The sequence below is a fragment of the Sylvia atricapilla genome, chromosome 5 (assembly GCF_009819655.1).
Source record: "Sylvia atricapilla isolate bSylAtr1 chromosome 5, bSylAtr1.pri, whole genome shotgun sequence".
Lineage (NCBI taxonomy): Eukaryota > Metazoa > Chordata > Aves > Passeriformes > Sylviidae > Sylvia > Sylvia atricapilla.
The window spans coordinates 31,921,494-31,939,044 of record NC_089144.1 but is presented as its reverse complement, the minus strand read 5'-3'; the positions used below and the strand labels follow the sequence as shown (position 1 = coordinate 31,939,044).

General features: G+C 40.3%; 1 protein-coding gene across 1 annotated transcript in view; it reads left to right on the top strand.

Moving 5' to 3' along the window:
* The window catches only part of TAFA2 (TAFA chemokine like family member 2), a 208,422-nt gene that overhangs the window by 88,176 nt on the left and 102,695 nt on the right, over nucleotides 1-17,551 (top strand). The gene's annotated exons all lie outside the window — the stretch shown is intronic.

Sequence of the window (17,551 nt, the reverse complement as noted above, 5' to 3'; positions counted from 1 at the left end):
GCTGGAAACAGATTATAAAATGAGCATATATGACTTAGAAAAGATAACATCAGAGATGAGATTATTTCTGAAGCATAATTACCTAATAATATTATTTTCATGTAATTTTCCCAAATCCATGTTTTCTGTGCTGCTTAATATGGGTTTTATATGGATGGCTGTCAGATAGAACCCAGAAATCCAGGGCAGTACAACTTCTTTTTTGTTTTGTTTTGTTGTTTGCTGTATTTTGCTGCTGTTGAAAATATTTGGGTAGTATTACTCTGGGGAAAAAAGTGTGGAAATTGCCTGGCTTGTGATAAAATTCTAAGTGAAGTAAGAGATTTTTAGATCTGAGTTTCATATCTAAAAACAGGCATTTTTAGTTTTCTTTTGTTTTGTATACATTGTTATTAAAATATTTATATCACACGTCAAATTGATCAAGGAAAAGCCATTTGTTGTTAAAAATATATTTCTGTATTCACAATAAAAAGGTAATGTGATAACAGTAGTATCACATTCACTTGTTTTCTCTGGGGCTTCTTCATCCTCCATTTTAAAATGGTATCAATTTATGCTAGTATGCATCCTATCCTATCTATCTTAATGTCTTCCAGGACATTATCCTAATAAATATCTCCTAAATATTCAAGGGAGTTATTTATATATAAAAGCCATTTATTTATACGTAAATTTTGATTAACTGGTTTGAGAATGCTGATATCTCTCCAAGCAGTATTAAAAGTTGTGGAGCAAAACTGGAAAGTGCAGTTTCTGCAAACAGAATGGCACCATCACATGTGCTGAACAGCAGAGCTTGCTGGGGGTCCTGGGGTGAGAGGGAGGAAAGCTGCCCTGCTGCAAGGCAGGACATGAGATGCCCTGGCTGCTGTTTCCATGACCCTGCAGAGCAATTTGCTTTCTGACATGACCTAAAGAACCAGAGAGGAGCAACCTGGAAGCTGGAAAGGCTGTTAGTTAATTCTGAGCTCTTACTGCTGCCAGCAGCACACAGGTGTCTATTGCCACAGCTGAGGTTTGAAAATGCAAATTATCTGAAGTGCAATCTGTAATTATTATTTATATTGATAAGTAAAAGTGCCTTACTGCATAGCTGTGACATGTTCAATTTGATATAACATTCTAATTCTCTAATTATTTTCCAATATTTTAATATTTATTTTTTAAAATATTAACTAGTAATAATACTTTAAAATATTAGGCACAGACTATAAAGAGAAAGAGTAACTTGGATTTTTTTTTTACAAGGCATGCAAATTATTTAATGTTCCCTGCCTTTGATTGGATGGCTGTGGTTCCTTGAGCTTATCAAGCAGAAGGTTTTCAACCAATAAGTGAAGAGGTGGTGCCTAATTTGTACTGTGCAGAGAAAGGAGAATGCTTGCATGAGGTGTGTTCTTGATTGTCCAGGGGTACTGAAAATAGGAAATATGTTGGAAGATGTGGGTTTTAACTAAAAATTAGAAACTATTGTATTTTGAATCAAAAGGAAATACTTTGATTTTGAATGTTTTAAACTTAAGAAGGTTTTTGAATAAAAAAGTCCTAAAAATTACAAATTGAAACAGATATTTGTTTTAAATGTTTTGATTTATTCGAGGTGAATTAATTAATTGGTTGAGTTTTTGCTTATGGAGTTCTCTGCAAAAAACCCCAAACAACATTCCTGTGAAGTTTCATGAAGCTGCAGTTCTGCTACAGCACATTTTTTATCCTGTGTACAGCATATATAGCTGTCACATTTCAAAGCTCATCGTAAGGATAGACTCAGTCTAAATAAAGTGATGAGGTTTTTATAGCTGCCATTAATTTTTGTGAACTCTTTTTGCAGCTGAATGGCCAAATATTTATTTCTGTATTGACATGTGCAGACAATCTTAATAAGCTGACCAGTACAGGATACTAAAGAGTGTGTGAAAATGTGTTCTTCAGTCTAGGCTGTGTTATTGCCTTGTTTATACAACTCCCCAGGGTCCTTAAGGTGGGAGAATAGATTGTTTAGTAACACACTAACAGGATTTGAAATGTTTCACCTCTAGGACATTGATTTATGTCCCAGGCTAGGTTGGCACTGTGTGAGTGTAGTTATCACCTGAGAGCTTTTGTTTGGCCAGTGTGAAATGAAAAGCCTAAATTCATAGTGGACTGATCTAAATCACAAAATTACCCTCTTGTTTTGTCCTAATTATGGCCTTTCACGTTTCAATAAAGACACAAGGATTAAGTAGACATTAAAACTTCCCTCATATCCCTGGAGAGTAATCTTTGTTAAGGCACTTTGTCAGGTTATCCTTGACAGTCAGATGCCGCTGTCACCATGCCAAATACCCATTTAGTCAGTAATGAAAAAACCCTCAAGAATAGAAAAAGTCCAACACTGCCTTAAAAAAGCCATAGAAAAGATTCAAGATGAGAATTTCTACTATTTAGGAAACTGTTATTCCTCAAAGACTTGAGGGTCTAACAATCTCAAACTCACAGTCATCTGAAATGGTTGATTATCATGTGTCTGATTTCAGTGAAGAAACAGTGAAAAGCTGCATGCGTGAATCACATTTCTATTTTTATATCTCCTGCACTACAGACTGGTGCAGAATAGAATGTTCACTGAATAGAAGCAATTCATGCTGAATTATGGGGAAAGTTCTACTCCTAATTAACCAATCAAGATATTAAATGCAAAAATAGTACCTGCCTGCTGAAGTGTGTGAGTCCTATACTAGCTAGTTCATAACTTAGTGGAAAGAATAATAAAATTTTATTCTGGATTTCCTGTGAATGAAAAAAGTTGGGGAGAAATTTGAGGTTAGATAGGAGATTTTACTTTGTTGTATTTTTTTCCACAGAAGTATTGTTAGCGAGGAAAACACATAACCACCGAAATGATTATGAGGTGCTTTATTGAAGAGCTCTGGGAGCCGGGGTACAAACCCAAATCCAGCTCCAACGAGGGTCCAAGAAGGGCCCCGTATTATACCATTTCGTTACATAACTCTATGTTAATCATTAAGCCTACATTGTTCTATTGTATACATCCAAGCATGAATTTTGTAAATACCTTCTTTACGATTCTGGTTTGAAATAATAATCATGTTTAGCTACCAAAAATCATTACAATTCGATCATCTATCTTATGATGATTAGGTACAGTTTCACCTGACCTAGTTTCCAAATACAAGTCGTCCCAATCTTCTCCTTCTCCCCCCATCCTGATTACCCAGGCAGAGTTATACTTGATTTGGTTAAAACAATGAAAGCAACACCTGGTTGCAGTGAAGCAGAGACTCTATTCCCAGCTTCTCTGGTAACCGAAATTATTAACCCTATCCTAACATTCCCCCCTTTGAAAGTATTTCACTTTAAATCTACTAAGTGTAAATGCTTTCATTCAGTACAGTCCATTTATCTTCTATACTGGATGTTCAGCTTCAAATTCGTGGTTGATGTGGGCTTCATTAGTGCAGATCGGAGGTGCTGAAGGTGCAGTCTTGTCTCGTGTCAGCGCCTTCATTATTGTTCTGTTCCAGGATGTTCTTCTTTGTATTTCTCCTTTTAGGATCCTATAAACTAACCAAATCACTAGAAACATAATCAGTAAAATTATTAAATTTTCAAGAATAGATTTCACCCATGAATTAATATTCAATCCTAATCCTTTAAAAACTTTGTTTAACCAAGTAGTAGCTAAATCCTTTTGTTCCTCTTGGACCTCATGTTCTATCTGTCCTAACTGGCTAATATCATGTTCTATATTTGTTGTTACATTTGGGATGTGGATGCAGCAATGGTCAATTTGTCCTTTTAAGTATCCACACACTCCATGTTCTTTCAGGAGTAACATATCTAAGGCCAATCGATTTTGTAAAGTCATTTTGGTAGTAGTTTGTAACTGCATATTTAGTTCACTAAATCCTTCTCGTGCAACTCTTGCTAATCTGTTTACCTGACCCGTGATCTTATACAGCATTTCCCTATTTTGATAATTTGCAACACGACCAAACAAAGATTCCAGGGCCCACCCGAATTTTACTCCACTAGAGGGTTCTTGCCAGGTGTCATCTTGATTTTGATTATTCGAGACACCTCGTTTTGTTCCTATCTGCAGGAGCTCACGGCTCCCATTAAATGGGGACCTTTTTCAGATTGGGCATAAGGTGGGAAGGCCCAGAGTGATTTCCTTTACCTCTCCGTCTACTGGCAAGTGTGTTGTCCAAGCACCATCACTTGTTGCCCACACAAATTGCCCAGGACTTCGGATTGTACTCTTACTACATCCTACTATGATCCTGGGTGCGATTTTGCCCTGTTTGTGTTTGATTCCTCTGCAAGCACAACCAACTTGCAAGGCTACAGCCAAAGGTGACCATTGTTTTACCTCCAGGTTGTCAGAGGTGCAGTCATAAATCTTATCACATGTCTACCAATTTACTTTTGCTGTTTCTTTTCTGCTAGTAGTACTAGTGTTTACTATTGCTGGATCTGTTTCATTTTCAGGGCTTTTCCATTTAATGCACCAAGGAGTGCTTGCCATATATTGAAATTTCTGAAATATACCCACAGACCATGCACTATCTCAGGGTTCTGATCCTTTCCATTCATTTTCTTCACACTTCCACACTAATGGGTTTCCTGTCACATTTTCTGTTACCTGTTTACATTTAACTGTTTTGTTCTCTTTTATATTAGGTAGTTTTGATGTTATGATTCCTCAACTTACTGGATCCCCTGCTGCCTTCGGTATTGGCAGGCAGGCTGTTATTCTAGTGGTGTTTTGCATTTTGGCAAAGTCTTTGATCAATCCAATCATCACATTTTCAGCTTGAAGCGTATTAGGAGCTTCTATTACCTGTGTTCCTGTTTGTACCTCTCTCTTCACTTTAGAATGAAGAGCAGTTGGTAGACCTCCGTGCATTCCATATCCCAAAGTAATTCCTAATGGTAACATTAAAATACATAAAGTTAACATTAACCCCCAAACGAGCATAGTTACTGACACTGTTGAAAACAGTTACAGACGTCTTATCTTCAGCTTTGTTGGTCCTACAGCTTGCGCAGCCCACGACACAGCTTCACGAGGGACTTTCTTCACTCGGGTGTAGCATATCCAGGGTTCCACTTCAGCCCCTCTGACAGCTGTAAAGGTGGTTAGTAGTACTTGATGAGGACCAGTCCACTTTTTCTTCAATGGCTCTCCATCCCAGGTCTTGAGGTACACCTTGTCTCTCGGTTTGATGTCGTGGACTGGATTTTCAAGACTCAGTGGTCTATTCTACAGGAGAGCTCTCCGGAGCTGTGCTAAAGTTTTCTTAAGAGACAGAACATAATTATACACATCTTGTTTCCCTGTAACGTGTACATTTGGATTAGGGTTTGGAGATTCATATGGCTTCCCATACTATATCTCATGGGAACTGACTGACATTTCACTCCTAGGTTTTACCCGAATCCCCAGCAATGCTATTGGTAATGCTTGTGGCCATTGCAATTTGGCTTCCTGGCATATCTTACTAAGCTGCCTCTTCAATGTCTGGTTCATCCTTTCTACTTGTCCACTTGACTGGGGTCTCCATGGGGTGTGGAGGTCTCAAGAGATTCTCAATAATCTACTCACCTCCTGTACCACCCTGGCTATAAAATATGGGCCTCTATCTGATGATATCCCTATAGGCACCCCCAAACCTGGGAATAATCTCCTGTAGTAAGCACTTAACTGTTTCCTTTGTTTGATTGGTACAACAGGGAAGGGCTTCTGGCCATCCAGAAAATGTGTCAACCCCTACTATCAAATACTTATATCCTTGAGTTCTGGGTAATTCTGCAAAATCTACCTGTCAGTAATCTCTTGGTTTTGTCCCCACCCAAATTCTTCTAGCTGTGTTTGTCGTCTGGCCACTGGATTGTTCTTTAAGCAAATCTCACATTTTGACATTACTGATTTTGCCATTGTTTGCATCTGTACTGAGATTATATCTCGTTTCAGTGATTTTACCAATGCCTCTGCACCACAATGACACTCATTATGTCTTATTTGTAAGGTTTCTCTCATTACCAAGGGGGGTACCACTATTTGCCCTTGTGTGGTTACATACCACCCTTCTGCATTCTTCTGTGCCTTCAGCAGATGTGCCAGTCTGTCATCTTCTTTTGTGTACTTTGGCTTGGGAGGTAAATTGAATTGAGAGACATTAAGTTTTGACGGAATCAAGGCCATTGTTTTCTGCACTTCCCGTGCCACCTGACGGGCTGTCCAATCTGCTCTTCGATTCCCTTCACAAATTTTAGAACTGCCCGACTGATGTGCCTTGCAGTGCATGATTGCTACTTGTTTGGGTTTTTGTACTACATTTATCAGTTGTAGGACTGCATCTTGATGTTTAATATGTGTTCTTTGGGAGGACAGTAGTCCTCTCTCCTTCCATAATGCTTTGTGTACATGCACTACTCCAAAGGCATATTTTGAGTCAGTCCATATGTTGACTGCTTTCCCCTCACTCAGTTCTAATGCTCTGGTTAATGCAATCAGCTCTGCTCTCTGGGCAGATGTATTAGGTGGTAATGCTTTTGCTTCCACTACTGTGTTAATTGTGGTTACCGCACATCCAGCGTATCTCATTCCATTTTCCACAAAGCTGCTTCCATCCGTGAAGAGTTCCCATTCTGGTTGCTCCAGAGGAGTATCTTTCAGGTCTGCTCTTGCTGAATAGGTATATTCGATCACCTCTACGCAGTCATGTTCCAGTGGACCTTCCTCAGCTGTAGTACCTAGAAACAAGGCTGGATTCAAAAGGTTAGTTGTTTTTAGTGTCACATCATCCTGCTCGGTCAGGGTTACCTGGAATTTCATTATCCGACTCGGAGAGAGCCAGTGGCCTCCTTTCTGCTCCAGGACCGTGGTTACCATGTGTGGCACGAAGACATCAATATGTCTTCCCATCGTGGGCTTCTTGGCTTTTTGTATCAGTAGCACAGTAGCTGCCACTGCCCGCAGACATGAGGGCCGCCCAGCACTTACGTTGTCAAGTTGTTTGGAAAAGTAACCCACCGGCCTTTTCCAACTTCCCAGTCGTTGGGTCAGGACTCCCAGTGCCAGGTGCTGCCTCTCATGTACATACAGCTGAAAGTCTTTGGACAGATCAGGTAACCCTAATGCAGGAGCAGTTGTTAATGCTTCCTTTAATTTCCGGAAAGCCTCCCTTTGTGGTTTGCTCCAGACGAACGGCTGAGTCTCCTGAGCCTCATATGAGGGTTTTGCAATCAGTCCATAGTCCACGATCCACAGGTGACACCACCTGGTCATTCCAAGGAAAATTCGCAGCTCGTGTAGATTCTGGGACTCTGGAATATCACAAATAGCTTGAACATGATTAATACCCAGCCTTCTTTGCCCTTGTGAGATTTCACATCCCAGGTAGATAACAGTCTGTTGGGCAATCTGGGCTTTTGCTTTGGACACCTTATATCCTCCCATTCCCAAGGAATTTAAAATCTCAGTTGTTACCTTTATGCAGGTTGTCTCTTCTTCAGTAGCAATCAGAATATCATCTACATATTGGAGCAATAGGTACTGGTCTCTTGGTACCTGTCCTTCTCTAGTCCAGATTTCCAGCTCCTTTGCCAGCTGACTCCTGAATAGGGTCGGGGAGTTTTTAAAACCCGTCGGTAATCGAGTCCAGGTGAGTTAGGACTTTCTTCCACTTCCAGGATGTTCCCACTCAAAGGCAAATAGGTTCCTACTATCTTGGTCAAGGGGTATGCAGAAAAAGGCATATTTTAGATCAAATACAGTGAACCATTTATATATCTCCTTTACAGATGCTAACAATGTATAAGGACTGGCCACCACTGGATAAATATCTCTGGTTATCTCACTTATGCCCCTCAAATCCTGTACAAGTCTATACTCACCATTGGGCTTCTCCACTGGAAAAACTGGAGTATTGTATTCTGATTCACATTCTTATAGAATTTGATATTTTAAAAATTTATCAATAGTCTTTGCTATTCCTTGCCTTGCTTTTGTTTTATAGGGTAATGTTTAATCCGTACAGCATTTTCTCCTTCTTTCAATTCTACATGTACTGGTTGTGCCAATTTAAATTTTCCAGGTACATCCGTTTCACATACAGATGGAATCACTGCATCTTCTACCTCCTTAGGAATATTAGGGATTGGCTTTTTTTTTATCATTAAAATCTTTCCTGTTTTGACTCAGGTATCATTACAAGTTCACCATTCTCAAAAGTAATTACCACTTCAAGTGCCACCCATAAATCATGCCCTAAGAGCAGAATTGGGCACTCAGGCAAATACAAGAATTCATGTGTTAAAACATTATTCCCAAACTCAAATCTAGGGGTTGCAGGAATGACCGTGTTTCTTCCTTCCCTGTGGCTCCAATGATTACAGTCAACTTATTCTCAATTTGCCCTTCCATACAGTTCAATACAGAATGTGTATGTAAAAAGGGTAACTTTCTTTCCTTCTAAACACATAGTCACCATGGGTTCCTTTAATCCTGGCTTTCTTTCACATAAGACCATGACTCCAGCTACGCTGTCTGCTTGGGGCTGACCATTCTGGGTAAACCGGTTTGGGCACTCTTTTTCTAATGACTTTCTAATAAGTAAGTAAGCATAAATAAGTAAGCATTGATTTATTATTAGTTTTTCATGGCTTCTGCCAAAACCACTTCTATTACCACTCCGACCAGTTCTACTACATCCTCACCCTTGTCCTTGTAAAACTGCCAAAAGACTCTGTCCCTGTTTCTTAGCAGCCACTTTTCTCTATTGTTATTAACTTTAAGCTACCTCAAGTAATTTGTCCAGATTTCTTAACTTTTGCCCCTCCTGCCTTAGGCCAGGCAGGGGCCAATTTTAACCAGGTCCAATGAGATACCGGGGTTACTGGTTTATCTTCATCACTCCCACTACTATCCACTCCTTCTGCACCCTCACCATGTCTCTTTATCACAGCTACATCTTGGTTATTTCTCGGGGAAGGAAGGAGCAGGTGAAAATGACAGACGAAGGTCAGGGGGACAGGAGCAGGTGTCAGCAGGGGAAAGAGAGAGGCGTAAGCTGGGGAGAGGTAAGAGAATTAGGTGGGGTGAGACCAAGCGAAGGGGAACTCAATATTGAGGGGGGGGGCACTGGTGGGAACTGTGGGTCCCACTAACAAATCAGCTTCTAAATAATTTTCTCCCCCCTTTTCCCCAAATTGCACTCAAAACCAAGTGTTCCACACAACGCTTATCCTGGACACAAGCCAGGCACTGATTGTTTTCAAAGATCATTGTTTTTAACCTATACTCAGCCAGCCACTCTGGCTTTTCCTGTAAATGAAACAAATCACCATACATACCTTCATCCAATCTCCCCTCTTATTTGCAATACTCCATCAGCTGTGGTATTAGATTCGGTTCCAAAGATCCATACACCAACCACCTCTGATTATCAGGCAAAACATAACCAGGCCACCATGTATTGCAATAATTAATCAATTTATCCTTCTGTAATTCCTGACCAAAATTTTCATCTTTCCCGTGTGCTGCCAAGCACCCCAAAGGAGAAGCGGGTATGGGGGCATTGCCGCCCATAACCCCTACTTTTAACCCTTTCAGCTTCTCCATATGTTATAGTACGTAACACCACCACTGCCGAACCTGCAGGGCTTTCGCCCTGTCTGACGGACGGCGCCTAGGCAATACCAGGAATTCCTTAGCCCAACCACGCGCAGCTTTCGCCGCGTCTGACAGGCAGGCACCAGACCAGAATAAAGCACCTTACCTCTTCTCCAGGGGACGTTGTGAGCGGCGGGGGGTCCCGCCTCGATGGGCTCCCCGAGAATCCCTCGGTGCCGGCTGGAGCGTGATCGGGACGGGAGGTCCTCAGCAGCACTCACAGGGTCCCATCTGGGTCGCCAAAATGTTAGCGAGGAAAACACATAACCACCGAAATGATTATGAGGTGCTTTATTGAAGAGCTCTGGGAGCCGGGGTACAAACCCAAATCCAGCTCCAACGAGGGTCCAAGAAGGGCCCCGTATTATACCATTTCGTTACATAACTCTATGTTAATCATTAAGCCTACATTGTTCTATTGTATACATCCAAGCATGAATTTTGTAAATACCTTCTTTACGATTCTGGTTTGAAATAATAATCATGTTTAGCTACCAAAAATCATTACAATTCGATCATCTATCTTATGATGATTAGGTACAGTTTCACCTGACCTAGTTTCCAAATACAAGTCGTCCCAATCTTCTCCTTCTCCCCCCATCCTGATTACCCAGGCAGAGTTATACTTGATTTGGTTAAAACAATGAAAGCAACACCTGGTTGCAGTGAAGCAGAGACTCTATTCCCAGCTTCTCTGGTAACCGAAATTATTAACCCTATCCTAACAGTATCATCAAACAATTCAACAGGTACCTGAGCAATGAGTGGTTTCAAATGCCAGGACGTTCCTGACCAAAAGGATAATGATCCTTAAAGCCCAGCTGCTACCAGTGTAGGAAGCACCCAGATCCCCAGGATGTGCAGCTTGAGGATATCCAAAGGGGAATGTCTCTGTGGGAGAACATAGTTCAGATCTTGTATCTTAAGACTTAGGAATGACAAACATATCTTCTACGGACAAGAATCAGTCAGGAAGGTCCTTTGAAATACGTTAAGTCAGACAGGAGACTCCTTGACTTTGGATTCCTAAAGCATCATCTAACAAACCCAGAATACTTGAGATAATTAAACACTAATAAATTTTTATTTTATCTTATTTTATTTTATTTTATTTTAATTTTTTTAAGATCATGGCTGCTCTAGTACTTCCTTATTGCTTGCTGGTTAATTATATGCCAACCTGCAGCCATGTAACTGCATAGTCCCTTTCACTGTTAGTGGAGAGGTAGTAAGACCCAGTGTGAGTTCCCATGGAGGAAGATGATGGGTTTATCCCAAACAATGATTTAATTTGTAGAAGATCAGAATGTTTTGCCTTAGAAGGGATCTTCAATCTGTTGTTTCAGTTTAGGGCACATCAGTTTTGTCAGGCAAGAAGGTAAAAAATAGAGGAAAAGATTGGACAATGCAGGGTTTTGATAGGTCTAACTTGAAATTTTGTATGAGTCTGTTGTATGAGGACAGGAATTATTACACTATGAAGAGGAACAGTGAGCATTTACTGAGTACGTGTCTGGGTCAAAAAAACTTAGCACTCTGCAAGGTGAATTGGTTACATATTTGGGACTTACAGACTTTCAGTAGACATCAGTGACATTTTGTCAGTAGAAAGGAAGCAGAAGAACGACACTATTTTGCATTAAATTGGTAAGGAGATATTCTCCCTAAATTTCCAAAATCCTGGATTTTTTTTACAGTCATTTCTCTAGTTGATTCATTCTACCAATTTAATCAAATCTTCTAGATGCAGTTAGATGCACTGTATTTGTGTCACCATCTCTTTTTATTATTTAGTAAGTGACTAAATTGATTATTGGGTCTTTGAAAGTAATTGTTTATTACCTTGTTTGTGCATTTTGTTTTCATCTTTTTGATTTGCCAAGTCAACAAATCTCTCCATTTTTATGAAAGCCAGCTTTTAGCATAGGCTGGTTTGTCGGTATCATTAAATAAAAGACATTAAATGATTACTGCAGTTGTAGGGAGTTATGCAGTGTGGTTTCAACCTTTAGTGAGTAAAACTTAACACATATGCAAATTTTTTCTACTGAAATCTGTTCCTAGCTTTGTCAGCTGGCACAGCAGTATATAGAAAGAAAAGAAACAAATTCTTTTGTAGTAGTGCAGTGATAAAGTACATGGCATTATCTTTTGGGAGAAAAAAGCTCAAAGGGAAATGTGCTGTTGTTTGTGTTGTCCTTGGTTTTCTTTTTGTTTCTGGTTTCTTCCAGGTTCAATGTGGAATGCTCAAGTGGTTTTTCATTGAAAAATGTCTTTAGGATCTTTTTGGCTACACAGTTGGTGTAGTTCTAAATGGATTTTCCCCCCACAGATCTCTTTCCTATAAGAGTTTTTCTCTTCCTATTCTCCTCTACCAAGAAGTCTCTTTTTAAAGGCAATGCAGGAGGTGGCAAGGCCAAGTGGGGCCACAGAAAATGGTTGCTGCAACAACAAAATAAATTTGGCCAGGCATCTGGAGCCGCTGTAAATTGTTTCAGAGGCACAAAACACCCAGGGCCCTGGTTTGCAGAGGTGGGAAGCAGCTCCTTGGGCTCAGTGCTGCTGCCGCCCTTGTGCAGTTGCCTTCTTATGGGGTTGTGTCCTCTACTGCCACCCATGGTCTGGGCTGCCCTGGAGTGTGCTGGGAGGGAGCAGTGGAGGAAGGGAGGGTTCAGGGCTGCAGTCCTATGGCTGAATAAAAGAGGAGGGTTCTGTTCACATACAGACATGTGTCTGCTGTTCTGTGTGTGTACGTGAGGGCGCAACACTAGATCTGAACCAACATGTTCATTTCTTCATAGGGCAAGTTAGGAGATTTATCACTAGAACAACTCCAACCGCAGAGTTGGAGTTTCTGGCTGTAGAGCCAGTGTCGAATATGAGCGGGGCCAACTCTTGGCTGTTTGCAGAACAGGTGTTTTCTTTACTGAGCTTATTGAAGGCAGATTTACCTATTTTTCAGGCAGAGGAAAGACCTTAATCTCCTTCTGGAGTTGTTGTCAGAGCATTTCCTGATTACACAGGGGTACCTTAGAATAAGTGTTAATCATGTTCAGCTCTCAGGATGGGCTCTGTGCTGCTTTTGTCAGATTAAGGGCTAACAAGATGATTGCTTTTTTCCTGAGCAGCTCGTTGGACTTTGCTCATTGAGACTGCTACTGCCACTTCATTTGATATCCTTAAGCAAGCTTTTGAGTTGCTGTCTGTAGTCTTTGGTTTCCTGGGGCAGCAGGCATAGGGATGGAGATTGGACCTGATTCTGTGGCAGCTGCTGCTATTACTGCAGCAGAGACAGTGATACTCTGACAGGCACAGTGGCTGCTCCTGCTGCTCTGGCCCTGCTTAGGCTGAAAAGGAGTGGTTTTGTTGGGCAGACACTTACTTGTAAGAGCTTTGCTTTCTTCTCTTGCTGGTAGTCTCATTTATCCATTTCAGTGAAGTATTTGGACATGTTTTAATTCAAGGAGGAGAAATGCTGCCACTGGCCCTAGGAGGAAAGCCCCCTGCAGCAGCCCAGGCTGTGGGATTGTTCCTGTCTGGGGAGCAGCTCTCTGGGGCTCTGGTGGGCAGCTGAGCATGGGCAGCCCTGTGTCCCGACCCCAAGTATGGCCAGTGGGCTTCTGGGTTGCACAAACAGAGGTACAGGTGGAGATTGAAAGAGGAGATCATTCTCCTGTACTCAGCACTCATTAGAACTTGTCTCACTGTGCTCAGTTTTGGTCCCCCAAAAGAAAGACACAAACTGGAGCATGTGCAGCAGAGAGCTCAAGATCTGAGCATTTGCCCTGCAAGGGGAATCTGAGGGACCTAGTTCCTCATGGGGTCGTAACTACAGTTTATTGATGCTTATATTGTGGTTAATGAGGAGATGGAGATGTGCTCTTTGGGAGACTGAGAAATAATGAGTGTAAGCTGAAAGAGGAGAGGTACAGAGTGAACAGAAGGAAAACCTTATTTTTACTTTAAGACTGTCCAGGACAGTTGTGCTCGCTCTCTCCATGGGGATTTACAAGACTCAATAGGAGAAAGCCCTGAGCAGCCTGGTCTGAGCTCAAAGGTGGCTGCACTGGAGACCTCCTGCCTCCTGATGTCGCTTCCAGCCTTGCCTGACTGAAATAACCTTTCCTTTGCTGGTGGAAAAGAAGTGAACAAAGGAAAATGAAGAGAGAAACTGTCCTTTTATATCTCATCTTTCTGTGTAGACCGCCAAGTATGGCTTTGACACAGTGTTGCTATTGCTTCTGGCTTGTCCCATTCTGCTAGTCTGCCAGACCAATGCATTCCTGAGGGATTAACCCTGTGGCTGGTCTTGTGAAAATCTATTTCTCAGAGGATTATTGACAACCCAGAGGAAACCAGACACTAATGGAGTAATATAAAACATGATGTGATTTTTTTTTTTTCTTGTATCCTTTATCAGTGTTGCAACACTCAGGTCAAACAGCATGTCTGGCAGAGGCTGGTTGTTTTCATGCCTGTGACTGAGCCTCTGCAGCTTTGAAACCACCAAAGAATATGGCAGTTTTTCTATGCAAGAATTTACCTCCAGGTCGGACTGTGCTTTTGTTCTGTTATTCCCTGAATGTGCTGTATTTTATTATATTATTATAAGAAACATTTTTGTTCACCAGTATGTTCTTTTGTATGTCTCCTTTTACCTGATCAAATACTTCTTAGCTGTTCCTTTAATGCTTATGGGTCATGGAACATTAGGCACCAAATAAAGGCTGTATCTAATAGTGCAGAATGAATGGTTCTCCTGCTGCAAGGCCTCACTTATCACTGTCATAAAAGAAGGAAAACAATATAGCACGGTGGGCACTGGTTTTTGCTGCTTAAAGAAATCAGTGGGGCACTTGAGGAGGTCCTTGCAGCTGTGTCAGAGGTCTTATGGACTATGTGAACAACTGCAGCTCTTTCTGCAGGGAAATGTAAGTGTAAGGCTTTGGCACCTGTATCCTTATGAAATCTCAGCTGCTATTGCTAAAGGCCAGGATAAAAACCAAGAGACTGGAAAAGGAGGTGGCTTTATTTTTTATTACCTAGAATTTTTCTGCTAAGGAGCCTTTTGGTTTTAGTAAAAGAGAAGCTCATCATGTGTTGATTGCAGTTCTCAAATTCAGAAAACAAAGTATTGGGTCAAATTTATTTGGGGGGCTTTTAATTTAGTAACATTTTTCAACAATCCTAGGAAACAGGTTATGCCGTTACATGGATTTTCACTAGAGGATTAAGAGTTTATTTGCTCATGTTCCAGATGTCTAGCCTGTAGATAGCATTCTCTAATTTTAACACTCAACATACAGAGCAGAGGAGAAAACCAGTTAAAATGGTAAGCTTGTATCCCAGTGTGCATTGAACCTAGTGCAGAGACTGATGCAATTTTTTAGTGATCAATTGACCAGATTAACTCAGAAGCAACCAGCAATATCTAGCTATGTACTGCAGCTGTATTTCCATCAGATTGCTTTCCTACTGTTTGAAATTAACTTAATTTGAAAAAAGTTTTGTCAATACATATCAAGTTAAGTGTAAGTGGTTCTGCATACTTCTAATTTTTTACTGAATTTAAGTAAATTTTATTTATATGAAAGGTTGCATAATTTTGTAAATATCTATGTTGGTGAATTTTTAATCCCTCCCTTCAATTAAAGATAAACTAGTTTGTTCTTAATGTGAGGAAACCTAGGATTCATTATATAAATCAACAACCATATTCCCTTATCTCAGCAAAAATGCTATTTTTAATTAAATGAAATTTCAGCAATGAAAACGTTTTTTGGAGTTGCTGCTTGCTTGGTCAGAAAGATGTTCACTGTTATTTATCTGCTTTTGTAGGCACATGTTCACACATCCACAATTTGTATTTCTGTCCAGACTCTCTTTGAAAGATTTTACTACCTGAAGATGTGGTATTGAATGGTCCTGTCTTTCTGAATTGTCGGTATTTGAAGTTGATCCCTTTGTAGGATTTGATTTTCAGAAGAACAGAGGTTATAAAGCTACATTTTAATTTATGTCTCAGTTCTCAAAAGTACCGATGTTAACCTGTCAAGCTTTCACCAAACTTGGGATGTGAACTATAATAAAGAATGAATCTTTTACTGTTTCTCAGAGTTTTTTTCAGTGTAGAGCTCACAGTTTTTATGTAAGAAGTAGGATTTGAACATGTTGGAACTACTTGAACATTTGAATTATACAATGAGAAACCTAATATAAGATCGATGTTGTGTAGTAATGCATTTTTAATATAAAGTTTTAATATAAAGGTTTTATATTACAGAAAAAATTACTTAGGAAAACTTACTTATCAATAGAGCATCAATAATGTACAAGATAGAGTAGATCAAAGTAATTTTTGATTAAACCATTTTTAGTTGACAGAAAACATTGACAGAACTGAACTTAAACTGCTTGTGGGAGATCCTTTTAGATTAGTTACCTGGCTTAAAATAGTTTCGAAAAAGTTGTAAAGTTGGGGAATCTTTGCCGTCTTCCAAATGAAGATCTTAGTTTTCCTTAGTTTAAACAATTGTTTTGAAACGTGTTTGTTTTACAGTAATACCAGCACTGGAATGGGAGTTTTAAAATAAATAATCTTCTGTTGACATTTTCAAGTTGCAAAAGTTTGACCAATCTGCCTTTGTTTTCCTCTCAATAAGAAAGCAAAGCAGTTGAAATCATTAATATTTTTGTGTGCCAGGAAGTTACTGTCCCATTGAGATCTGTTACAGCACATGGAAGGGGATATCATGTATCTACCCTAAGGAATCCACTGAGGACACAAGAGTAGAGTTTGAGGAATATCAGTCAAGAGGAGATATTCCCACACTGCTTGAGCCTTCCTGTGTTAAATGTTCCTAAATTATCTGTTGAGCAAGCATAAAGTCAATAGTCAACTGATGATGGGTTTCAACCAAGGGAAAAAAAAGAGAAAGGTTTAGTGGGTCACGGGCTCAAAAATGGATTGAGTGAGTTCAGGAAAAAGGCATGGAGCAGAGCATGTCTGAGAGAGCCCATTGCTTCAGAAACATCTGGAGGTGATTTGCTCAGAGAGGTGAGGTGATGAAGGATCCTCGCCATTATTTTCTTCGTCCTGCTGGTGTTGATGCCCAGTAAGCCAGAGCCAGGAGGACAAGGTAGTGCAATGAGACTGTCGGGTCTCAGAGAGAATACAAGTGGAAGAAGTGAGGAAAACTATGCTTCCAGAGCTTCAGGAGGAGAATCTGGAGGACCTGAAAGGGGTACACATGTTCCTTTCACTAGTTGAAGGCACATGAATCAATGAACTGTTTCACAAATAACATGTCTCTGCCTTCAGAGGATTTGGCAGATCTGGCCTGCTGTGGGAAGTGGTTTGACTGCAGGCTAGCACTTCTAGGGAATTACAAATATACTCTGATAGTAGAGAGGAAAACAAAATATGAACTTGGGATAAATAAAGGTAGTTAAGGAGACAGGAAGGGACAGAAAAGCAGAATGTTAGGAATCACCAAGTGGAGTAAGCTGAAGGGTGTGTCAGGAGACAAATGCATTGCATATGAAAGTGAGGAACGTAAAGAAGGTGAGGACACTGTAGCAATGAAGAGAGACAAGAAATGAGAGATACAGGTATTGCAGGTAGGGTAGAAGTCTCTACTTACTATAGTATAGAATAACTGAAAATAAGAACCAAAAGAAGCCTCCTAATCCAAACCCCAGCTCCCGTGAAAGGTCACTACTTAACTATGGATACTTAAATAATTTACACTACTTTATTTCTGGTAGGTTTTCATAAGAATAATTCAGCATCATTTTAACAAGTATGCTATTGCCTCAGGGATCTTTCTCCTTGGAGAAGCATGAAATAACTACCTTCAGACACTG